Source organism: Cryptomeria japonica, chromosome 4, assembly GCF_030272615.1.
Source record: "Cryptomeria japonica chromosome 4, Sugi_1.0, whole genome shotgun sequence".
NCBI lineage: Eukaryota > Viridiplantae > Streptophyta > Pinopsida > Cupressales > Cupressaceae > Cryptomeria > Cryptomeria japonica.
In genome coordinates, this window is record NC_081408.1 from 423,300,558 (window position 1) to 423,326,605 (window position 26,048).

Consider the following 26,048-nt stretch of genomic DNA (forward strand, 5'->3'; position numbering starts at 1 on the left):
TCATACGAGCACAACTTTTTTAACATGCTTGTGTTTCTTGTAAGTCTGAACATTCTGGAAAAAATTAGATGATTTTTTACAAAGCTGAAAGGATTATTTATATATTGACATTGATGCTGCATTAACATAGGCAGTGCTCCATTTTGTGTGTGTGGTGGGAAATTAAGGATTTTGAGTTTTGCTTTTGTTTTGATTATGTGGCCATACTTTCCATGCTTTGAGTTGAGCAGGCTGAAGTCCTTTTGTTAAGTTTGGACTCTGGCTGATTGATTCCATTCATCCAATGGCTCGTAAGAAGGTAAGACCATTTTTCTCTTTTGGTGCCAAAGCTTCCACTAATTTTCCATCTCAAAGATCTAATGGTCCATGGGGAGTGTGAAGGCAAATAGAGCTTTGTCTACTAGCTCTTGCCTTTGGTTAGCTTTGTTGAGTTGCGTAATGACAAAGGCAATGGGTGATAGTATGGCATTGTGATTGGTTGGCAAGAGCTGAAGGTAAGTGAAGCCATTTTGTTGGTTTACACTTTGTTGCTTGTTAGATCTATTGATCCAACAGTCTATGAGAGCAGAGGGAGACAAAAGGGGAAAAGTGCTACGAAGACTTGCTAACTATCTGATTGAGATCATCAATGGTGCACGATCCTTGAAAGTTGATGTCTAGTTGCAATAGAGTAAAGAGCATAGTGAAGGAATTCATTCAACTAGTGACTTGCAATTCTTCGAGAGTACTTGCCTAGAATGGATTTAGATCAATGGTGCACGATCCTTGAAAGTTGATATCTAGTTGCAATAGAGTAAAGAGCATAGTGAAGGCATTCACTCAACTATTGACTTGCAATTCTCAAGAGTACATGCCAAGAATGAATTTAGTGCTGCAGAAGTTGAGGTCGGATCAAATTTTAAAGATCAAATCCCCATATTGACGCATTCAAAGCTCAAACCACTCTTTACAGTTTCAAGAAAAATGGCTGTTCCTATTTGCAAATGCTGTACATGTGGCCATTCCCTTGGTGAATTAGGCAGTTGCAGGTGGTTGCATGCACCCAATTAGGGATATTTTCTAGGCCAAATCTTCTGTTACTTGAGATTTGTGGAAGAAAAAAATTGGTCCTGTTGCAGAGTGTTGAATTTTTCTGTTCATTTGGTCTTTATGTCTCCCTTTTTTGTAAATAAGATCTTCTTGTTTTTTTTCACGAGAGAATTTCACATACTTTGTGCTTAATAGCTTCCTTGTTTGTAATTTTTGATTCATTTTTTTTGGTAATCTGTTAAGAACTTAAGTCTATAAATTAGACTTGTTCATGTTTCCATATCTTCAAGTCTTTTTCTTGTATATAGATTTGTATCATTTCAAGAATATAAATAGAAGTTGTGTCTATTTCATTTTTGTCTTGCTCCTATGTGGTGTAAATGAATATATGTATTCTATATTACTAGTAATGTGCTTATCTTGACTGTCTGTAGACTATTGTTTCTTTTGTCTATTTGGTTCCAGCAATAGATAGAAATATTTAAATCTTGGTGCATTGCTTTCATGCATTTCTCATGTTTTCCCTTTTGTCTTCCTAGAAACTTGTAAATTAACCTATGGTTGCTCCAAGACACTTCGCAACTTGGAATATTAGAGATTGTTTGGTATCCCATGTACCTATTGCAGTATGGGACTCCATTGTGGATGTTGCACTAAGATCCCTTGCCCATAGGAGAAGATGCTACCACACCTCATGAGCACCTCCATGATGTTTTTAATTAATGTAAAAAGTGGGTTTTTGAATAGGAGAGACAATGCTACTCTGGTAATGAAATTGACCTAGACTTCAAACAAGCTTTCTAGAATTTCATCATCCAATTCATGATACCATGCATGGGGTTAGAGTATTTAGCCCTAGCCTTGTTGGCTGACCCATCACCAGTTGCCTTTCTTTTTCTATTTTGTAGTTTAGATTGAAGGACAAATAGGCTGGTTGTAAAAGTTTTAATTGTGTTTTTGCTGAACTCCACAATTTCTGCAATATTTCTCTACAATCATCTTGATTTTTCTATAGCACAGTCGTCCTCTAATTGAGGTTTTCCTATTATTTGAACGTAGTGGAGAACTTGTTTACTTATTCATCCCATAAATCCTGATCAAAAGCCACCTTGCTAATATCTCCTTCAATATTCTCCTTACGGTGAGCAGTATGAATATCTTGCATTTTGATTTTAAGATTTGAGAGCTGCCAAAGAAACCACTCAGGATGTTATTTTGGAGATCAAATTTATCCTCAAGGGCTTGAATCCTTTCTTTGAGATCTACACAATTTTGACAATAGGGATTGCCACTAAAGTTATGAACATTGTCCTCTAACCGAGTATTCCTAGGAGCATTTTTTCCTTCACAAGTTTGTTGGAGGTCAGTTTCTCATCAACCCTAGGTCAGTATGCAAACTACAAGAAGGCCCTTCTAGATCGACACTTTTACTTTTGTCTCTCCCTAGAGAAAGAGTATCAATAGGAGGGGTTTCAATAGGCTGGGAGGCCTTGGGGACACCAAAATTTGAATAACCCTAGAACCATCTTTAGTCTTTGGGTTCTATGGCTACATGGCAACCTTGTTAGGTTTATTAGTGACAACAATTTTGGGAGAATAGTGGGGAAAGATAACAAGTGGGGAATATTAACCTCTAGTGAAAGGGTTTTTTGAGTCTTGAACAAGGGAACCATTAATGGTGTGAGGAATAGGGGCTGACTACTTCTATGAGGCAATTTAGAGGGATTGACAATTTTGGGGTACAAGGTAGGGACTTGAATCTTAACAAGCTCAAACGTATACAAACAATAAATTACCCCTTGATGAAGAGGCATAGTAGCCTTGCCCAATAACACATTAACCACTGATTGCTCCAAAAAACTTAAAATAAAAATGGAAAAATCATTCTAATCCTATTTCAAAGGTGATTAAGCATTGGAAAATGCTAGGAACAAACCCTCTTGTACCTTCCATCTAGTGTAAAGTATCTAATGAAGACAACTACTTTGTTCCATGGTTTAGGTAATTTATCCTTGCTAAAACACTTTTGAAATCTAACCTTTTCTTCCTTTTGAAGGAATGCATTCATATGCTTGTGTTTCCTTGATTTAGTGGTCATCTGCAACTTTAGTCCATTCGTCTAAAGACTTGTAGCCTGAGCTAACTCTTTAGTAATGGAGAAAGAGATACCCTCAACATAGAGTACTCTTGCCTTCCAAGACTTGGTAAACTCATTAGACATGTTCAAATCCGTTCATGGCTTCCAAAAAATAGGACAAGCCACCCCTTCTTAAGTTGTTTCAAATGGTGGTATTCTTGCGTATAAGTTCACAAGAGGAAGGCTCAATTCCATGTTTTGTTGCCACCAATACTGGCAAAGTTTCTAGGAACTTTGGTATTGATTTTGCCAACCTAAATATCAGCAATCAAACAAAAGACGAGACTATACTTGCTAAGAGTGTTGTCAAAATCTTTTAATTCAATCCTATGATAATTACCAACAAAGTTGCTTTGGTGCTTTCTACAACCTTGGCTTGTGACAAACCATCTTTGCCTCACACAAAAGATCGATTGACATCATGATTGATCTCCTCTTTCATGTCTAATTAAAATTTTATATTATGATGAATGGGTTTAATTTCAACCACTGATTGTAGTCGTCAATCAAACAACCCAAGTTGGCTATAAGGTTAGCCACCTGGTTGCCTTCTCGATAGGTATGGAAAATTTCAGTGTTGTTGAAATTTTAAAAAAAGGTATTAAATGTCTAAAATGATATTATTAATGGCCTAGCGACTTAAGGCTTTAGAGTTCAATAAGTCAATGATATTCTTTGAATATCCTTTAGTCACCAAGTTAGGAATGTTAAGATTTTGTTGCTAAGTCTATTCCAAGAAGGGGAGCAAGGTCTTCTACAATGTTGTGAGTTTAAACACCCAAGTTTTTAGCCAAAGAAACAATCAACTCACCCTTGCTACTCCTAAGCATTCCCCCTCCTCTTGTCTATCCAAGGACAAGCCAAGAAAACGACAATAGCAATCACTCAACTGCTTATCCAGCGGGAGGATAGGAATGAAATTAACAATCACTCTACCGCTTGTGTAGCGGGAGGACAGTATTACAAAATCCAAATGTAGGCGGCAAGCCAGCCTCTTCCACTTTTCAGCAGGATTTGCTTCACAATCCAGAAATGGTTGATAGTACTACTATCCAACCTTACAATGATGAGATATGAATCTTAGAATAGAGAGATGATACTGTCCACTACAGATGAATACTTCCAAGCTTAACACACTTAACAAACTCAAACACACCCATTGAAAAATACCACACCACTGACTCCTATTTTTAAAAAGAAATTTCCAGTACGCATAACACGCAGAAAACAACCACCACATAAATCATTGAAATGCTCATAACTCGCCCAAAACACCACCGAATGACACAAGAACATAAGCAAATGAAAGATATGATAGAGGTGACAAGACTAGAACGCAGCATAGACGTCAAAAACTTTTAGCACACATCCCGAGGCAGCCATGAAGTGGTACGGCCTAGCAAGAAAGTTCGATTTGCATTATTAAATTCAAGGGTGCAAATTGGTAGACTCCATCACCTAGGGGGTAGAAATAATTAGAGCCAATACCCATAATGATTTGGCGAACACACCGAGACCCACGGACAGATTTCTACTTCAGCACACACACAAACCAGCAACATGAACGCTAAAAAAAAACTCCAAACATCTGAAATTGATACATAAATCTGCAACATTGTTCTTCAATCCACTCCTCTGAATGAAGAGAGGTCACAAGCTCGACTAGTTGCTGTATTGCAATCAAGAAATCAAGCGGTAGCTAGGAGGTATGCATTCACCGAAGCTTCATTCCAAATTTCGGCTGCACTTCGTTATAATTTCTTCATGGATGACAAATGAGAAGCCCGACACTCATATTTATAGACTCAAGAGGCTCAAATTTAAATTCACATGGCGCCCAAATCCTCTTTTTTTTCATTTGAATTTCATTTCATGGCACTCCAAGACTTGGCGGCCCCTCCTTAAGTCCTCTAGTCGAACTTTTCCTTGGTCAACATGTTACAACATAAAAACATTATAAACATGAAATACTTTTCATCCTTGGCACCACCTGACTTAGGAGAAATAATAAGACTTTTGAACAAAAATATGCTTTTCCTCTTCCTAAGTTATCCACCATAAAAATTAAATATTAAAACCTTAGGATGCGGTATTAATATATAATAAATCACCTTCAATTCAAAAACTAATTAATGCCAAATTGAGCTGGAAGTTGAAGTGCTGAAAACCATCAAGATTGAACTGGGTTGGAGCTCTGCATTGAACTGCTAAAAATAGTACTGCTTGAAATAGCACTTACTAAAAATAGTAAGTCTTGAAAACAACTCCAAAAAGTTTGCTCTTCGAACCTCGTGGATGAGCTCAGAAAACCCAGATAAACCTAGAAACCCTGATGGTTGCCATTAACTTACTAAATATAGTAAGTTCTGAAAACTTCCCAGAATTGAATGCATGTCACACCTTGCGAAGCTCTTAGAAAACCTAGAAGGAATCCACAGTCTGAATCGTAGAATTCCAACTAGTCAATCATCACACGGCTCATGTAGACCTCCACTGTAATGTCCCTACTAGTTAGAGATCACTTTCTTGCAAAATAGACTGATAGAATGCAACAAAATATACATATATATAACTAATCTAATTTGCAATTAAACTTCCATTACTTAATTAAAACTAATCTCAATTCTTATTTAATAAAAAGGATACGAATGCAATATTGGGACATGTCCTTAGGCGGTTGTAATGCCCGCCTTCTTGGAACCCGTCATGGTTCCAAGCCTTATCAGAAATTTGTTGGATAATTCGATTCCTGAATGCCGCCTTCTTGGAACCCATCATGGTTCCAAGCCTTACCAGGAAATTGATGGATAATTCGATTCCTGTCTTGGATATAACATCTTACATCCAAGCCTACCAAGGAAGATCGTCATATATGATCAATTCCTTGCCTTGGATGATACATCTTATCATCCAAGTCTACTAGAGAGGACCGACCAGATCCGTCTCTTCTTGGGTGAGCTTTTGACACCCAAGCCCTTAACATATATGCATATGAGTACTCAGTATATACTGCCTACCAGGGATTATCATAATTCCTGAATTAGGCTAAGGGAATTTCCTCCCAATAGCCTCCATCATATAGCCACATTATTGTTATTCATATAACACTTTTATTTCATTATCATCTATTTTTCATGCTTGCATCTACATATTCCTTAATTACTATTATTGATCCTATATACACACAAATATCCTGCATACATACATATATCTATTGCTACGTATACATGAGACAATATTATTATAAAATTATAACTCTATCAAAGAGATTGGTATACTATCACATACGACAGAACCATCATAAATATATGTGTGTGTGTGTGGCACACACGTCCACACACATATATATCCCTGTGACGTGTAAATCAACCACTTATCTGTTTCGCGGTCTGCAGCCTCTCTTCCTCCCGTTTGCTCTTCCTCCGTGCATGTTCCCCCTTTCTATCCATATTCCTATCTTTCATTAAATATCTTACAAGATTGAAGGATTGCATTGTTTGAAGGCCGAAGAGACACGTCTCCCTTTCTCCATGGGTCACTTTATACGCAAATCACATCCTTTCAGATATACTAAGGATTAGTCTTCTCTCTTAATCGATGTCACTTCATTACCATATCTTTAATTGTTGCGATCGCAGCTTAAATAGTTTCTCTTGACTGTTGTTGATTTTGGTATATAGTTACCAATTTGCCATATAGACTAATTGATTACTAATGACTCTTAATCGATATTCTTGATAAGTAATGACACTTGGTAGAATTTGGAGTTCTTCGTCTAGCAATGTAAATTCGCGCTCTTGTTCCCTCCTCTTCTCAGCCTTAAAGATGGAAAGACCAATAGTATTAACGGTTATTTTTGCTTCCTACTCCTCCTGTGCCCCCTTCGGTCTGCAAGCTTGTCGCGTTTTATACCCGTGGATGGAGGGGTTGCGTCCCGCCACGGGATCCCTTCCGTGGGAAGGGGTGTGACGGTAGTCGCAGCACATGGCTGCGACTCCCGTCCCACCACTTCCCGCGGGGGAAATAACATGGCGTTAACTCTTTTAACTTATTAATACTAGTTAATAATTAACATTATTTAATTATTTAATAATTAATTCTTCATCATTTAATATATTAAATATACTAACCTTATTTAATATATTCATTATTAATCATTTATTTCCTCATTTAATATTAATAAATATTAAATAAATAATAATATTTAATAAGTAAATAAATTTCAAATAAGCATTCATTAATAATTATTATATTAATAGTAATAATAATTGTTTCATCTAGGATATATATAACGATCAAGGACAGGACATGACATCCACAAAAGTTGGAAACCCTAATTTCTGCTTCTAGTTAGCCTATAGGTCTCCGGAATAGGCTAATGGCCAACTGAACTTCTCACCACTAAGAAGGGGACATTACACTTCATTATATTGTTCCATATTGCTGAACCTACAAGGAAACTGAGTGAAGAGATTAGGAAAAGACCATTTTAATTACTTAAATATATAGCTTTCATTATGTTGTGTTGACGAGGCTAAAGTCGGATTACCAACTCCTTCTGGTCAACGCAAAATAGAATGCAGAGAATCCTATTCTCTCTTGCATAAGGAATCCCTAATGTTTTTTTTAGATGATCAAAGGGGACAACCTCAAGGTTCCAAATGTCAGGTTTTGACTACGGGATAGCTCAGTGATTGATGTGTTTTGTTGGTAACACAAGGGGCTTACATTTACAACAAGCTTTTTGCATCCAACGGTGCTGCGATTCTCAAACTGTGGAAAATAAAAGCAAAAGAGAAGGGTTATGGGATCCTAAGGACAGTGATGATAACAGTTAATGTAGCTGGTAGGTAGATTTCCATAAACTAATTCTTGTTTTGCCAGAGATACCCTCACAATTCGAGAAGAACAGTGCAAGTTCCAAGGGGATGAAGGATTTTCAGACTGGTGGTACTCATTCAGGCACCCAATTTTGGCGCAACCTAGGTCGAATACCTAGAATTGAACTAAGCACAGTTTTGGGTTCAAACTAACCATACACAGTGACCTACAATCAGCAGGTTCCCAATGGTATGAACCTGAAATGCATCAAATACTCCCCACATTTCGCCATTAAAATCACTGAACTCTACTTAACCAGTTGGTGGGAAACCATGCAAACAACAGAAAACCAAAATAACAAACACTAGACTCAATGTTCATATGTTGATTTTAGCTGTCATTACAACAATTTCTTCCAGCAGTCCCATTCAACTCCTCATCTGAAGATTGCATCTAACTATTCTAAAATCTAATTCCTAAAAACCTAACAAATTCTAACTACTAAAAATCCAACCCTTTACAATGAGAGGCAATACCCTTTTCATAGATTTTACAATTTGAATGAAAGGCCAAGTTTGACTGCATCCAATGGCTCTGATCAACCCTCTAGAAGCTTGGCAGCTTTAACCCATACCTATTAACTTTTAGTTGTCCTCCCAACTACCTCCTCAGCTACCGACCACTATTTGTCACCAATTTGGTCAATCGGGTAGTTGAGGAATAACTGAACTATGTACACATTAAACAAGGCCCACAGGTAGCCATTTACATTGTAACAATTCAGTTTTACAAACTGATTTTCTGGGATCAATTCTAGCTTTGTATTTCTAAGAATGCATACACTTTGTAGCCCTTTGAGTTTTCTCCTATCTTCAATCTTGCTGGTGGACTTCAAATTGTGGTTCAGTTGTGGCGTGTATCTTCAGCATTTGCTTTTAGCTATGCAATGAGCTCTTCATTGGCAGGGATCTGGGATTGTCGTTTTGATCTTGCCCTCCACATCTTCGCTTCCCGGCGTCTATCGCGATCATGTCCTCAATCTGCGCTTTAGGTTGCCACCTTAGTCCTTCCCGATGACGTCTATCTGCAAACAATCAATTTCGACTTGAATCAATCACCTCGAAAAATATAAACAATTCTAACAAAATTTAAATTTTTTCCAAGGCAATGTCGGGCTTCGTTTTGGCGAATAAAAGGGCAAGATAAAAATATTCACTTTTTATATTAATTCGAATCCCCCTTTTCTCTTTTACTTGGCCGATTCAGTGAAAGGGTAAAACTCGGCCCTTGGAGAGAAAATGCGCAATTTTAGTTTTTCTTTGGTCTAATAAACCCTACTTTCTTTAAACACCAAGTCGTTTGATTGGAACACAAAGAAACAAACCCCCAACTTTGATAGAACTCGGCTCCCTTTGGAAAACTCGGGCTTTTGAAGAAGAAATGTGAGAATGCCTTTCATCGCTAAAACTCACAATTTGGGTAAAACTGCCTTACTTCTCTTTCGCGTTTTGCCCTTCTCTACCTTTATCGCTTGCGTTTGAGGGAGACTCGGGTTTATAAAGAGAATTGCGAGCTCTTTTACTTCTCGCAGAACAAACAAATAAAAACGCCGACTCTTTCTTTATACGGCCCTTTTTTATTTTGAACTTGCAAAACTCGGGCTTTTCCAGAATTTGGTTTTTTGAAAGCGTTAGTGCGATTTTTGTTCCTTGAAAACAACTAAAAATGCTGACTTTGATTTGATTTTCACTTAAGAAAATTTGGGCTTTTACAGGGAATTGTGCGAACTTTCTGTTCTTGCAAAGTTAAAAATAATGCCAAACTTTGCCCTCGCTCATTTCCTTAAGAAGAAATTCGATCTTTTTCAAGGATTTGTGCGATTTTCTTATGAATGCCTCCCTTTGTTACTTTGGCATTTTGAGCCGAAATGCAAGATCTTTATTTCTTACAAAGCTCATAAAAATGTCGAACTTCTCAAGTGACTTCGCCTATTGCTAAGTAAACTAATTTTTTTTTTAGTGAAAATGTGCGATCTCTGTTTTGAAATGTCTCTCTCTTTGCACTTTGCAAAACTCACAAAAATGTCGAGTTTCTTCAATTTCGGGATTATTCTGGGGTTTAGAAGGTCAGATTTCACTTGACATTGAAACACAAAGCCTTTTATTCGGGACTTTCTCTACTACACGGGGATTTTTGGTGATTGAGGTGGTCTGAAGGAAGACATTCAAATCCATTGTGTTCTTCACCTTTCATATCCGCTTGGCCTCACAAAGGGTCGGACTTGGGCATTTGGCTCTTAGACAAGACTTTAGATCCTATCTCATGTCCTTCAAAATTTCGACTTCCACTTGCTTGCAACCAGGATTCAACTTGGTTGAAGCACAAACAACGCACATTCAATGCATTATTGGCCATGGAAGGCTTTGACAAGCTCAACTATTCCGGGAGTTTCCTCTCTCTTTACCTGGTAGGCAAATTGGGTGTCCCTGGCAAAAGGACGGGGATGTGGTGCAGTACACACAACAAATGGCGTCTCGGCTGGGAAATGTTCCTGAACATTTCAAGGATGACTATCCAGATCGAACCCAGAATCTTTGGTTTAACCCACCGCAGACCAACCCTAATGACAAAAGACAGATTCAAAGTAAAATGAGATCGCAAACTGAATCAAGTCACCAATCTTGAAAATCAAGTGTGTGTAGTGAAGTTCATTCCAGCTTAAAGAAAGTTGAAACATCATGGTTCGATCATGGCAAGTTACGTAGGGTGACTCTATCTTCATAAGCAACTTGGATGTTGCCTCGCTGCCAGCGAGCGTCTATAGCCGTGACGAAGTTATCGCCTGTAAGCTCATAGAGATTGCTCTATTTCCGGTAAATTTTCTTTTTGAATACCGATAGAGGTGTCTGCACTCCCAAAGCCAAGTGTTTTTGATATTTCTTTGCTTTTCAATTTCTTTTCTTTTGATTTTTTCTTTTGTTTTCACTTTTTCACTTTTGGTGGTAAGCAATGAAGCCTACGTGGGATTGAGCGTTACAGTGGTCGCTGAAGCAGAGCTTCAAAATTTTCACTTGCAATGACTTCCCTTTGACAAAACAACAAACCTAAGCAAAATTAAGCATTAAATGTGCAGTGATTGCAATGTTGGTGATGAGATGTAGTAAGAAACTAAATTTTTTAAATGACTAAGCTTTAGACCAAATGAACTAACTATGGGGGCAATCGTCAATTAGGTTCTCTACCAAAGTCGACATCCAAGAAATAGACCATAAAACATCCTGACTTTATACGTCAAAGCTGAGCAAAACAAACATACCCCTACAAAAATGACAGGGAGACAACCCCTTCCGAAAGCAAACCTATACTGCCGAAAACAAAGCAAACTAAACTAAATAAAAAAACGGGAAATCTAAACTAAAAGAAGAAAACAAACTACTAACAAAAAAGAAAACCTAAACTAACTATATACAAGGAGAAACTGATAGTACAAAATGTGGACTATATGCATGAGTCCCTAACCCAGGATGATTCCTTAGTACGTGCAGCAATAACAGGGCAGTGGGGTTAGTCCTAAGTCTAGCTGGCTTGTCTTTGTATTCTGAAAAGAGAATTTTCAGTTGGCCACTCTCAGGTTTAATCATGACATCGAGCAATATTAACAGCTAAGGAAGTTCATTAGGTCCATGGTTAATCCATTTACAGGTTGCTTTCCCAAAATATTCAAAATCAAATTGAAAATTTTCAGAATTAACAGCAGAAAGGAAAGAAACAACCTGGCGCGTTTCTGAGTCATGCAGGGTGTCGAGCGGCGGGAGATCTTCAGCAGCTTCAGGAGGTCGCAACTGATGGTGCAATATCCTGCTTGCGTCCGGTATGTGCAAAGCAGCATCAATTTCATCAGAGGGTTGCATAGGCTAAAAAGCAGTCTCGAACTCAAACTCAGGAAAGTGGAGTGCATCATCCTCCGTTGCATCTTTAGGTTGCATAAACCATGCATCCTTATGTGTTTCAGTCAACACATCCTTAAACAACAAGGATTCTTCGATGGATTGGTCTTTAAAAACATCCCCAACTACCTGTTGGACTGTATCCTCCATTGGTGGGGCTTCCTCAGATTGTTCTTCAGCTTGTGGCTGATCCGAGGGTTCACTTGATCTGCTTATTTAAAAACCCCTTCCTTAGGTGCAAGGACAACACTGTCATCTGCTGCCACAGTGTGATTGACAGGTTCATCTTGGTCAGCACGTGTCAACTGCATCTTTTCACCCTCAGAAAGTGTGGTGCTGCTGCGATCTTGCATTCTTCTGTACTCATCAGTAGCAAGGTATGCAGTCCACACTTTGCTTGCGATGCACTCGTATGGTGATTCCGGGAGTCCGTACTGGGCTTTGACTTGATTGACTGCCTCTATGCATAATGAGCAGGTGAATTCTGAATGAGGGGTGCGATGAATTCTGCACCTTTAAGGTGACAACACACTCTCCAAGCATAATTCTTCATTGAGACCAAACTGGTTCTCAATCAGATTCTTAAATCATGTAAACTCATCAATGCTTGATGGAGGATTGGGAATATCCGGTTGTATGAGCTCCTCTGACTTGGGGATATCCCAAAAAAAGATGTGTCCCTACAGCGCTAGCTCGACTCTTGATAGAAATGTCAAGCACTATAACTCTTCGTGCTCCATTGTGTCATGAATCCTACAATTACCTACGGATGCAAACTCAAATAACCTCCTAGGATACAGTTGTGCACCCAATCTTTTCATGAAACTGGGAGAGATCAGCCCAAAGACCATCTTTACAAAGTTGCTGCTCCCACATCTTGACTCAAAAATTTTTGGTATTTTTTCAGATTTTTTGGTTTTTTGGGTATTTTTTGGTGTCACAGGGATCTAGCATATCCCAAATGTAGCATTAAAAGGGCAATAATAGAATCAACTTGCTGCAAGGTCCTAATAGGGTGCCCTCTTTCTAGCGCCAAATCTGTTGACAAGGCTAAAGTCGGATTACCAATTCCTTCCGGTCAACGCAGGATAGAATGTTGAGTATCCTATTCTCTCTTGCATAAGGAATACCTAATGCTATTTTAGATGATCAAAGGGGACAACCTCAAGGTTCCAAATGTCAGGTCTTGACTGCGGGATAGCTTAGCGATTGATGTGTTTTGTTGGTAACACAAGGGGCTTATGTTTACAACAAGCTAGTTGTTGTCGGGTAATTACGTATGTGTTAATTTGTGTGTTAAAGGTCGGCGGTTAACTGACGGTTGCCGGCAGTTGGCATCGGGTAACCGTGTCGACACCTATATAGTCGTCCTTGTTTCCAGTTTGAGGTAGGATAGTACAGGCTTGATGTTATCTGATGCACTGGCACATGTTATCAATAAGAATGCAGTATTGAGTTCATCTATTTGTTTGCATCTATGTATATTGTCATATTCTGGTTATCTGCAATGCACTAAACACACACTCACACTCGTAGGGGAAAACATCTGGCGCTGTTGCCGAAATTAATTTGGAGCACGAGAATATACTACATGGCACGTGGATAATGGGACAACCATTGCCCGAAGGGACGAGCAGTAACCCTGACGAAGAGCCTGAAGAACTGTTCGAGGGAGAACTAGCACTTACGAAAGATTTCTCCTGCATCCTCGAGGCGGTGATTGAAACACACGTACGAAGAGAAGGCACCATCGAGGATGTTCCAGAGGATGCTGTGTGGAGTGCGCTTGGTATAAGCCAGGCGGTAAATCGTTTGATGAGCAACTTGCCCAACCTTTTGGCACATACATTTTTGGCTCTTCAAAACCGCAGGGAAGACACCTATTGGGAGAACCGACGACAACAAATCCTACAGGAGTTTTACGAGCGCCAAGAAGAGGAGCGCGATGAAACCGAGCAAGAGGTAAATAATCCCTGAACTGTGTACGGGCGAAGGAGAATAAACAAGAACACCCCCATTGTAATGAGTATGTCAGTGACATACATCACATACCAGGGATGAATTAATAAAAGTGTTCTTTTTAATATGATGTCTTGTTCTATTTCATAAGGAGAATTTAGAATTAATGCCCAATTTGCTAAATAAGGACAAAAACAAAATGGAATACGTAGGGGATTTTGAAGCCGCCCAACGAGCATTAATTCTCGAACAAGAAGCAGAACGAAGAAGATTCAAGAGAATTGCCGAGGAAGGAAGCGGCGGAAATGGCAGCAATGGCTCTGGCGAGGGCCAAGATGCGGTGCTAATCGAAACCACTAGGAAATGGTTGGGGGATTTGTCCCTCACATTGGAGGAGATCGGTGACGGGAGTGTGGTCGATCCGTACACACCATTTAGGGGAAACGAGACGAGAAGGGGATTGAAACCGAGAACATAGAGGTCGAGGATACCAGTGCGGCCGAAGGTGTCAGAGGGACACAGGGGCACGGTACGAGAAGCAATCTGTTTGGCTCGGCGACATCCAATCCTAGAAGTCAGAGTCACGTAGTAGGAACCAACGCACCTGTTTTTGGAGGACCAACCTCTGGAGGGTCGGGTTCGGGAGGCACAGGCATAGCGCAACCAAGAAGTGTGATGGCAAACAAACAGAAATTGCCAAAGTTTGCGGGGGATGGAAAGGAAGACCTCGTACGACATTGCCATACATGTGAGACCATCTGGTCCGCCAATGGGGTGGTGGACCAGGCTGAGTGGGTGCTGCAATTTCCAGCCACACTGAGGGGAGTAGCCATTGATTGGTACTCCGACATTAACTTACAAAAAGAATTTCAAGTAGAGTTTCGGCTACTACGACACGATAATGAAATTGTGGCCAAAATCTACAATACAAAACAAGGCAAAAAGGAGACGGTCCGTGCGTATGGCCGGAGGCTGAAAGAGTTGTTGGGGAAGATGGATAGCTAGCCAGCAGACGGGTTGAAGAAGAGATGGTTTGTGGAAGGATTGAGGCCTTCTCTTCGGAAATAAATGAAGTTTGTACCGCCCGCATCATACAATGATGCTTACAACTGTAGTCGGGAATGATCAATTATGTTATTGTGTCGTCATTATGTTGTGTCATCATCGGTAATTGTGTGTTATGGGAGTCAGTCAGTTCACCCGAAGGGCAGTTGGACGCGGTTGGTCGCACCCCCTCGGGTATTATATATTGTATCTTGTTCCCTCGGGAAATCATGATTGTAACTTGAGACTATATGAAAGAAAATATACTTGTACTTTGTAGTTATAACACTTATCTTATGGCATACCGTTCACCGGTAGGTTATATTGTTCACCGGCAATAAGGATGACTTGTTATCATCTGAAGATCACTTGGTTATGTCGAAGACATGGTTTGGATACTTGGTTTTGGTATTTTGGTAAATGGTCTAATCGGGTTGACATATTTGCTGTTACCGACAAATTGGTCTAGGTTATGGACCGGCATGCATTATCTATTCTAGATCAGCACGACACGTTATGAAGATGATTTATTAATTGGATATTGTTGTAAATGTATTGAGCCGACATGATGCATCGCATCTTGACTTATTTATAATTGATTTTATTGTAAATATTCTTAGTAAGCCGACCTACACATTTGGTCTTAGGTTCTGGTATATATGTAAGATCTCATTTGTGAGATGAAGAGAGAGAAGAATATTGTAAGTAAGGTTATGGTATTGTAACATGGTTAGTGGCCTTGGCTATGGAATCAAATTCCGCTGGTGTAAGATTTTTGGAGACCATGCGTATCCAATGTTCTTTCTGGTCCGCGTCCGTGTTCATCTTTTGCGCCTTCATATCTACTTTCTTCCCATTCCTCCCGGGTATGCCAAATACCTTGGTGAAGTCGGTAGCCATGAAGGAGACTGTGACTGTGTGCTTCATATACTCGAAAGTGCTTTTCCTGGTGTTGGGGTCGAATGCTGCTATCATTGTCCGCATCGGTGGCTCAAATTTCTTGATTTGAAAAACCGGCATCTGAACCACCCAATGCTCTCCTGCCTTCCTTAACCAATTTTTTACGTCATGGTTGTCAGGGTTTTGCTGCCACCACCTCCTGCACTCTCCTCCATTGACTCCCTCGAATATAATCGTGTCGGTTGTAACCCTGGCTGTTGCTTTCCTCGTCAGTGGCTTCTTTTTGCTGCTACCGGCAACCCTCACCCCTGAAGGTAAAACCCTTGCTGTTTTATCCATGCTCTTCTGCAGATTCGTCTTCCACTGCCTTTTCCCTGCTGAATGCATTTCTCCTACTTTCTGTCTCCAATGCCTGAGGTAGTTACGCCGCCTTTCCCTTTATTCCTGGCTGTAATCTCTTTTTCCCTCGCAATTGTGTCTTTGGCTAGGCGTGGGCACTTTTATTTGTTTTGGCTGGGCGTGGGCATTTTTATTTGTTTTGGCTGGGCGTGGTTTTGTTGGGCATCTTTCATGGTGGACAAAATGTTCGAGTTCATGACATTGCAGCATCGCACGTTTTATATGCCGCACTACGCCATTAGGTTATTTTTGGAGGCAACGCTTTCACAGCTTCCAGCAAACAAGCTGGAAATTTGGCCGGAGGGGAACTTGGCACCTGGCGAGCGACATATTTTTCAGTGGAGGCATCTTGACATAGGGTTGGTACCCGGGGTGGGGCAGAAACGACAAAGGCAGGAGGCGTCAGAGTCTGAGGATATTGACAGTGGGAGGGATGAGACCTCGGAAGCCTTGAGTGACTCAGAGGGAGATAGTGAGGAGAGCCTAGCAGAGACTGTATGGGCATCCACACCAGTCTTGTTTGCTACGGCCATGCTGACAGCCTCAACACATTTGAGTCCGCTGACGGTAACGGTTGCATCTATCCCGGCCTTGGGCCAACAGAGGCCGCCGGTTCACATGGTGCCGCTAGTCGTGGCAGCAGAGGAAGTGAGAGAGGTAGTACCATCCGAGGGTGTGGGGGAGTCCGTACCCACTGTAGAGGCGCAGGAATTGGGGAAGGATCAGATAGGTACTATGGGCGAAGAGGAATGTTGGCTGAGGGAGATGGAGATGACACCTATGTCGCCTAGGCCGGCTACTACCATTTCTCCCCCACAGGCAACTTCTGGGAGCAGGGACCCTCGGGAGGACGTAGAGGTGGTTGACATAGACAGCCACGGTCGCCCTGGAGATATGGCACATTTGACAGAAGTGCAGGGGAGAGAGTTGGCACTTGCACAGAAGATAGAGGTCCCGTCAGACAGAGTGGAGGTTCACACGGAGAGCAGGCACCCAGGCAGGGTAGACGTGGAGGCTTACCTCTAGGATGTGCTTGGTCGAGGGCAAACATACTTCCAGGAGATGGTGTAGACTTATCTGCAGAATGAGGTACGCAGAGGGCGGGAGGTCATAGCATCCCTATAGGCAGAGGCCTCGGAGAGCACAGCCCAGGAGTTGGAGCGGATGCTCAAGTTTGTACGAGAGGGGTGTCCTCAGGCATTTGCTGCCTGTTTCGAGGGAGGGGGATGGCCAGAGATTGAGACAACGGAGATGTTGAATGCATGGGCAGTGAGGGAGCCAGTAGTGGAGAGTAGGGTCGAGTCTCTCGCGAGGCAGGTTGAGTAGGCTTTTAGGGAGGAGTATTACACTCTTCGTCGTATGGAGCACATTTCTGCAGGGCATGAGATTGCTCGGGTGGCCGCCGAGAGAGCTCGGGAGGAGTTGACCACCAGAGTTGCGGAGGTGTAGAAAGACTTGGACGTCGAGAGGGCTCAGTTAGAAGCCGAAACGACTCAGTTCACTGTCGAGAGGTACCAGTTAGCAGCAGAGTTGGAGGCCGCCAAAATGGAGAAGATGACCCTGAGTACGAGTTTGGTGCAGGCTAGAGAGACCATGGATGAGAAGGAGAAGGTGGTACTAGAGGCTGCTAGGATGGTTAAGCTTGCCATAGAGAACAGGAAGATTGCAGGGCGGGACTTGAGGATACGGACACAGCAGGTGTACGACCTGCGAGCACAAGTGGCATCAACATCTTTCTCAGCCCCACCACCTGCTGCTGATTCAGGGACGCCTTCTCAGCCCCCTTCTTTGTTTGTTCCTTGATTTTGTCTTTGATAGTCATGTATGTCATCCCTATTTTGTTTTGAGTCGTCAGGAGACGACTTCTTTTTTGGGGGGGATGATGTAGTCGGTAATAATCAATTGTGTTATTGTGTCATCATTATGTTGTGTCATCATTGATAATTGTGTGTTATGGGAGTCAGTTAGTTCACCTGAAGGGCAGTTGGACGCAACGGTTGGTCATACCCCCTCGGGTATTATATATTGTATCTTGTTCCCTCGGGAAATCATGATTGTAACTAGAGACTATATGAAGGAAAATATACTTTTACTTTGTAGTTATAACACTTATCTTATGGCATACTAGCATTTCTTATTCTATATTGTGCATTTACTTCCTATGTCTCGGAAATAGTTTCCATAGGCGAAACAACAACAGGGCGATGGACCTGGAGAGTGAACATAAAACATCTAAAAAGAAGAAGGACAAATCCTCGTTCGACGAAGACAACTCGGAAGAAAGCAACAGCGGCGGGGAATCTAGCAAGAAGGTCCAGGTGCTCTAGAAAGACATGGAGCGAATGATGATAGAGTTTAAAACAATGAAGGGGAGCACGAGCAAAACCAAGGAAGGCGATTTATCGTGTATTGAATGCAAAATTGACGGGCACACGAAAGGTTCTTGCCCGAAGAAGGTCTGGTGTTACATTTGCCAAATAATGGGACATTCGACGAAGGAATGCCCTTATAATATGAAGATGAGGAATCAACAGATCCTCTCTACACAAGAGCAGCCGTCAGCGTCCGCAGTAGCGGGCACGTCCCAGCCCACCAATAACAATGCATCATCTGGTGGGTACCGGAATAACCGGCGGGGAGGAAAAAGCAATAACAATAATAAGAATAACAACCGGAACCGGATCTAGTACGATGCAAAAGGGCGACCAATGATCCAGTGTAGGGCCTGCAACCAGTGGGGGCACTTTGCCAGAGACTGCACAATGGAAGAAACCCTGCAAAAGTTGTGTAAGTGGTGTGGACCAGAGATCATGACGACAAAAACTGCCCAAAATTCGAGGTCAACCTACTAAACATCGAGGGAACGGGAACAGAGGAACCGGTGTTGGCTCTCACAAGGTTGAAGACGAAGAAAGGCACCTACCCTGACCCATGTACGGAGAAACAACGAACACTGGAGGCGAAAGCCCAAGTGGAGAAAGAGATGATGGCACAACAGAGGGACACCTACAAGGCGGCAAGTACCTCACGCTTGGAGGCAGAGGAAAATATTCTGAAGCAAATGTTGCAGATAGAAATACCCGTAAAAGTGAAGGACCTTCTGGAAACAATGCCTCAACTACGTACGACACTCTTGCGTTTAGTACAAATAACCGCGCAGAGTTGGATAACCCAGGGTACAGATGCCTCTGGCGGGTCAGCAACAAACCCCTTGATCCTAACATTGAACAACGGTCGGCATCCAACAGTCGTGGAAATGGGCATACTCAGGACCATCCTAACGGACACCATTGTAGATGGCGGGTCTGGGGTAAATGTCCTTCCTGAAGAAACCTGGAAGAAGCTTGGCAAATTGACACTATGGCCACCAACTTTTAACTTGCTTGGCGCGGACCAACATGGGATAAAACCCTAGGAACACTTATGGCACAACAAGTGACGATCGGAACACAACCATTTGTCCTAGATTTTGTGGTGATCCCACTTAAGAAGAAGGGCTACGACGCCATCTTAGGGAGAGGGTGGCTGGTCAAAGCAAAGGTGAATCACAATTGGAAGAACACCCTCTCCATGGAGAAAGATGGACGAAAGTACGTCATTGACCTCATGAACCAGGCCGTCACCGAGGAGCTCGCATCGGACTCTGATTCAGAAGACTCAAACAGATGGGAGTGGGATTCCTACAAAGGCAAAGACAACATGGAACCAGATAACGAAGGAGTGTTTGAACTGGACGGTTGCTCAGAGGATGACATATGCTCATTGAATGGACTCTTCCATTGGCAGATGGAGGATTATGAGTTGTTCCAGTGTAACAGGCTCCAACTAGAGGAGCCAGAGGAGAACAGGTTCCCGCCAGCGTACGGAGAGTACATGGAAGGGGACGCACCCGTAAATGAAGCACCGGCACACAAGTTTGACATGGTGAAACCGGTACAAGGAGCCTTCCGTAAAAGCCACGATCCTTGGTGAAGAAGCTGCGCCTAAGAATATTCTGGTAGGTGATGATTGGAACCCTGTATTAAAAGCTGCCGCATTTAAAATTTTCATGGAATATAAGGACGTGTTTGCATGGAGCTATAAAGACTTGAAGGGCATACCACCGGAACTATGTGTACTCCTGATTCCTTTGGTACCGGGAGCCATACCTGTACGGAAAAGGCCGTACAGGATGAACAAGAATTATGCGGCAAGGGTAAATGACGAGATTGAGCGTATGCTCGAAGCAGGGATCATTTTTAAGGTGCAAACCAGCGAACGGGTATCCCCGATGGTGATATCCCTGAAGAAAGAGGCCAATCAGATCAGAATCTGTGTCGACTTCAGGTGCCTCAATGCAGTCACTATCAAGGACCAGTTCCCTATACCATTCACCGACACCATTCTGGAGGAAGTGGTCGGGCACGAAATATACTCATTTATGGATGGATTTTCTGGTTATAACCAGATATCCATTGCAGAGGAGGATAAGTTTCGAGAGGTCCCTTACATTGGCAAGCCGTCACCTGTCGCCAGGAGGATAATTGAAAGTGGCATTATCAAGGCGGCCGGCTTCCCTCCAGCAATCCAGTGTCATGAGTTGATGATCGAGTGTGCCCGCCATTATGATCCACAGTCCAGATCGATAGTGTCCAAGGAAGGAGACACTTTTGCTTATCTTTCAGAGGAAGCTATCAGTGAAGCTCTTCACTTGCCAGAACATAAAGATATGATTTATAAAAGCTTAGAAGGAGCCAGGTCCATGTATGAAGATGATCTAGACACTTGCCTAAGCATCATCAATAAGAATTGGTTACTCAAGAGTCGTCCTCGCCTGAGCAAGATTCCGAACACACCACATAGGATCGACTTCCAGGAGGAGTACAAAGATTTGATAACACTACTCAACCGTGTCACAGGAGCCCCTCAAGCCTTCTATTTTGAGAAGTGGATGTTTTACTTCATCCAAGTGATAGTTCAGGGAAAAGGAACAATCCATTGGGCTAGAATGATTAGCCATTGCTTGGACGTACAGTTAAGGAGATTGAAGGCTACCAAGTCCTTCCACATGAGTTCATACATCATATATGCCTTGATCAGGAGTTTTGAATATGTGGGACTACCTCACAGAGGAGTGATTGGAAGAGGACCTGGCGAGGTCAGAGTTTGTGATTCCTATGTTCACTTGCATCATCCGCCAGGAAGTAACTACAAGTTAGTCAATGATACATTCACGATGAACATCACCAGGACATTGCAAGGCGGGATTCACAATCGGCTATCTCAAGATGCACAAGAGCTTGTAAAGAGGTACGGTGCATGGTTTATCCAATTCCAGAAGTTTACATATATTAGAGTTCATGGATGTCCTTCACCTCCCTACATGTTGCCAAGATATCCGACAGACAGAATAGTGTTACTTGAGGTAACAAGACAGTTGGCAGCTTATGTGAAAGCATTCAGACACAGACATGGAAATGGAGTTCCTGTGCCTATCATATTAGGGAATTCAGTTGAGGTATGTCCTAATGCTCTAGCCATGGATGATGCAGAGAAAGAGTTAGCTTTATATTCATTTTCATTCTTTGCCTTGAGAGAGAGCTTTGATCCATATGGGTATATAGAGGAGACAGTCGGAAGAAAATATAAGCATGAGTTTCAAATAGAGGACTTTGTGATGAATCTCTTGGATGACCTTGAAGTGAAAAGAAAGATGCATTCTAGATTGCCTTTAGACTTTATCAGAAAATGCAAAATTTACAGAGTGGCCGACCAAGCTCAGGACAGTGGCAGACATCTCCAATCATCTTATGATCGAGAAAGCAAATCAGTGAGGCTAGATTGGAATGAACCCGAGGTTGTGGATCTAGATGCTTTGATGGCTCCAGTCTTGTCTTGTACTCGCAGATGGGTTGATGTGCAGCATCAAAAGTTGAGAGAGCAAGGCATATCTATGACTTTCACTTTGGAAGAAAGACCAGTTGAAGGAGGAGCAAGTGTAAGTGAGGGTAATCCTAATCCCAGAAATGCAAGCGAAGGCAACCTTCGAAGTGTAAGTGAGGGCAATCCCCATCCAAGAGGCTCGAAGAGGAAAGAGAGACCTGAGAAAGGAGAATCTTCCAAGAAGAAGCAAGAGGCCAACCGAGATCGTTCATCCAGCACATCTTCTCGACCTGAGAAGAGGACACTTGAGATAGAGGAGTCTATGGAATCAATGGTATAGAACGATAAAGAAGGACAGGCACCTCGAAGGTCACCAAGTGGGTCTCTCCAAGCTAATGAGCTACATGAAGATAAGGAAGATAATGAAGTAACATCTCCTCTCAGAGAAGAAGAAACATTGCCTAATGAGATACAGGTTAGAGAAACAAGATCTGCCATTCCAGATTGGTTAAAGGAGAGACTAACAAGGGTGATTGTGATCGAGGACGAAGATAATGTGATTGATTTAGAGAGCCTTGTTGGAAATTCTCAAGAAATGACAGAGAAGAGGAAGGCTACTAAGATGTCCAAGATGATCAGAGATGAGACAGGATCCAGGAAATTGCAGATAGCTACACCAGCAGTGGACAAGTATGAAGGTGAGATCCTCGCAGAAGAATATGATGTAGAGACATTTGAGCTTGGTCCACTCACAGCCGAGCAGACACTAGATGAGGCCACCGATTCATTTGAAGCATTGAAAGACAAGCTTAGGGAAGAAATGGAGAAAAATAGAAAGCTTGAGCGAGAGGTCAGTGCTTGGAGAGGCTACTTTAGTCATCTCAATCAGCCTTTGAGACGTCAGGATCCAACAGTATCTCCTACACAGGCACTTCCCCTTGAATCAGTTGGCGAGGCAGAGAGAGTCAGGAGTTTGGTTCAACTTATGAGCTCTTGGATTGACAAATCCCATACAGTTGCTATTGAATTTGCAACAAGGATGATGCAGACCATTCACCGAGCTATTCAAGTTCTTGAGGTCATCCACAACCTAATGATAACTGTAGCTGCTTTTGCTCATACTAAGGATGTTATCATTCCTGTCCTGCAAGTAATCAGACAAACATCAAGGAAGGTCCTAGCACAAGAAAAGATAATGGATGGAGGACCTCATAGTTTACTCCAATGGTCAACTTTACTCCAGATGAAGGAAGTTCTTTTTGAGGACATCAGTAACAAATGCAATCAAGTTGAAGAGATTATCCATCCGATCCAGGACAAAGTGTTCGAAGTATTATGTGCTATTCTTGGCAGGAGGATTGCAGTTGAGACAGATGTGGATTTGCAAGAATTAGAAGATAGAGTCAAGGTCATCTTTTGCAAAGATGAGAATGTTATTACAAATGAGCAACGAGATCAGATGTTTGCCACCATGCTCCTGATTGAGAAGATCAAAGAACTTGAACCTGGATGGGACGCTGCTCTTCTCAAGGCTTTCGATCAGGTCATCCACTTGGAGGAACGAATGAAGAATCTTCCCGAGATTCCAATTGCTGAGATCGAAGGAATCGTGTCTAGATTCATTGCATATGCTAAAAAGGAGCATTGGAAAGGGAATAAGATTCTAGAAGAAAGGTTGTTATAGATGATGTGGCACCTTAATTGTCATTGGTCTATGTCTCCTAGATTTTCATGCCAAATTTAATATTTGGCTATGCATTTAATATTGTTCAGTAAAAAGGGGGCTATTTGTAATAAACCCTAATTAGGGTTTAGGTGTCATAATCTTGGCCATTGATCTTCTTTTTGATCTGGACCGTTCATTGTAATTGAGGATGCTATATATACCCTCATTTCTTTTCATTTTGTAACTAAAAAACTAGAGATTAAGGAGAAATTAGAGAATTAGAGAGATATTAGAGATTAGCAATTTGATTTGTAGCAAGATTGAGCTTTGAGGAAGGAATTTCAAACAATTGTTGTTCATGATGGCTTTGAGATCAATAGAATATTGAAGTTATGGTGTTTTATTGCAATTCTTATGGTTATCTTCATGGTTGTTCACTTTCTTGAATCATTCTCAATCAAAGTAGTATTTTAGTTTGACGGATAAAGTGTTGGACTTGATCGTCGGTGAGATTCACTCTCCAACCCACTAGCTTCTTGCTGATTGTAGGAATGCCTTGCGTGGTCAACTGGATAAACTTGAATCACTTAAACCTTCAATCATTGTTGTATCTTGGATATGTGCCTTTGTGGTAGTGTCTATGATCCTTGATGAATTGAAAAATCATTTGTTACCTTAGAAGATCGCATCAATCTCAATTGAGTTGTTATTTTATGGCAATATTGAAGTTGGTAGAATCTTGCCAAGTCTCGTCCACATTGAGTCATTCTTAGGGTTAGATTAGACTAGATCTCTTGCAAGCCCTACTCTTTTGATCTTTTTGAGAATTCGTTTAGTTTAGGAAATTCTACTTCGGAAACGTAAGGCCCCTTGATGACACAGCAATCACAACGACCACTGGTGCTTATCCACACGCAGAGACCCTACTTAAAAGAACATTGAAGTCACCCTAACTGATCCTTCTTGCGATATCTTCAGCAGTTAGAGATTTTATTCAAGAGAGGATAAGATACCCTTGGGTATTTTATTCTGTGTGTGATTGTGTACAAAATACACGTCAACAGAATTGGCGCTAGAAGGAGGGCTTTTGAACCAAATAATCCGAAGGAACAATACTATCCAGAAAATTTACCAAAAAAAAAAAAAAAGAAGAATACATTTCAAGCATGATCATGAATCACGATGGTGTTGCCACATGAAGGGTTGAATCAAGTAGTGCAACCTAATTTGCAGATAGGCGACATTCAAGAAGATATTGTTTCGGGATTGAATCACTTAGCGTGGAACGTAAGGAGAAGCGAAGCTGAGTATAACAGAGTGAGAATCATCTTGGAACAAGAAGAAGATAGGGCTGAAGAACACCGAAGAGTCGCAGCTAGAGAGCTTCGCAATCAAAGGAACCTACAATAATCTTTGCAAGACTTCACGCTAGATCGCATTGGTTCTTTCTCGCCCGAGAAACATCAAAGACTATTAAGGTCAACACCAGGCATCAAGAATCTAAGTGAGCTTCAGTTTACTTCAAAGGCGAAGCGAGTCAAAAGAGAAGATACTCCCAAGGAATTTGAACTAAGATTGGAGGAATCCCCTGAGTCATCACAAGCTCCGTCTCTTCAAGAACAAGTACAAGAGGCGATTCAAGCAAGTATCCAAGCAATTTCTCAGACAAAAGGCCAGGCTAGTTCATCAAGCCCCTCGACAAACTTCCAAGCCTCGAAGAGTACGATGGCACACCATGCTCCTCCTCCTCCCCCTCCTGCTCATGCACTTAATGGCGCAACTTGGCTAATCAACAATCCCTCACGATTGGAATTTGCGGTCAATCATGATATGCCAAAGAATCCAGAACACTTTTGTTCCAAATTTAATGCCAGTGATTTCAATCGTATAGCGGAGGATCATATCAAGATGTTCGAAGATCATCTTCGTAACAGACAAATCTAATATGGAGATGTAGCATGTAGGCTTTTTCCCTACTCATTAGGAGAAGAGGCGTATTTTTGGTTCATTCATTTGCCTATAGGGTCAATTAGGACTTGGGATGAGATGAAAGATGCATTTATTGCCAAGTTTGGTATACCAACCACACTAGCTGAGTTGTATAGACAATTTGTTGAGGTCCGAAGGAGAGAACATGAACCAATCACTTCTTTCAACAACAGGTTTCACCGCGCATACACGATGTTACGGCATCCTTATCTCATTGCAGACCCAAGGGAAATCTACTATGGGGCTTTAGATCATCTCACTGCTATGTTTGTAAGGACACATCCTATCCCAAATG

At 41.7% G+C, this 26,048-nt stretch overlaps 1 protein-coding gene across 1 annotated transcript in view; it reads left to right on the forward strand.

The window, feature by feature from the left end:
• LOC131030712 (uncharacterized) overlaps positions 1-26,048 on the forward strand; it is a 107,076-nt gene that overhangs the window by 42,421 nt on the left and 38,607 nt on the right. The gene's annotated exons all lie outside the window — the stretch shown is intronic.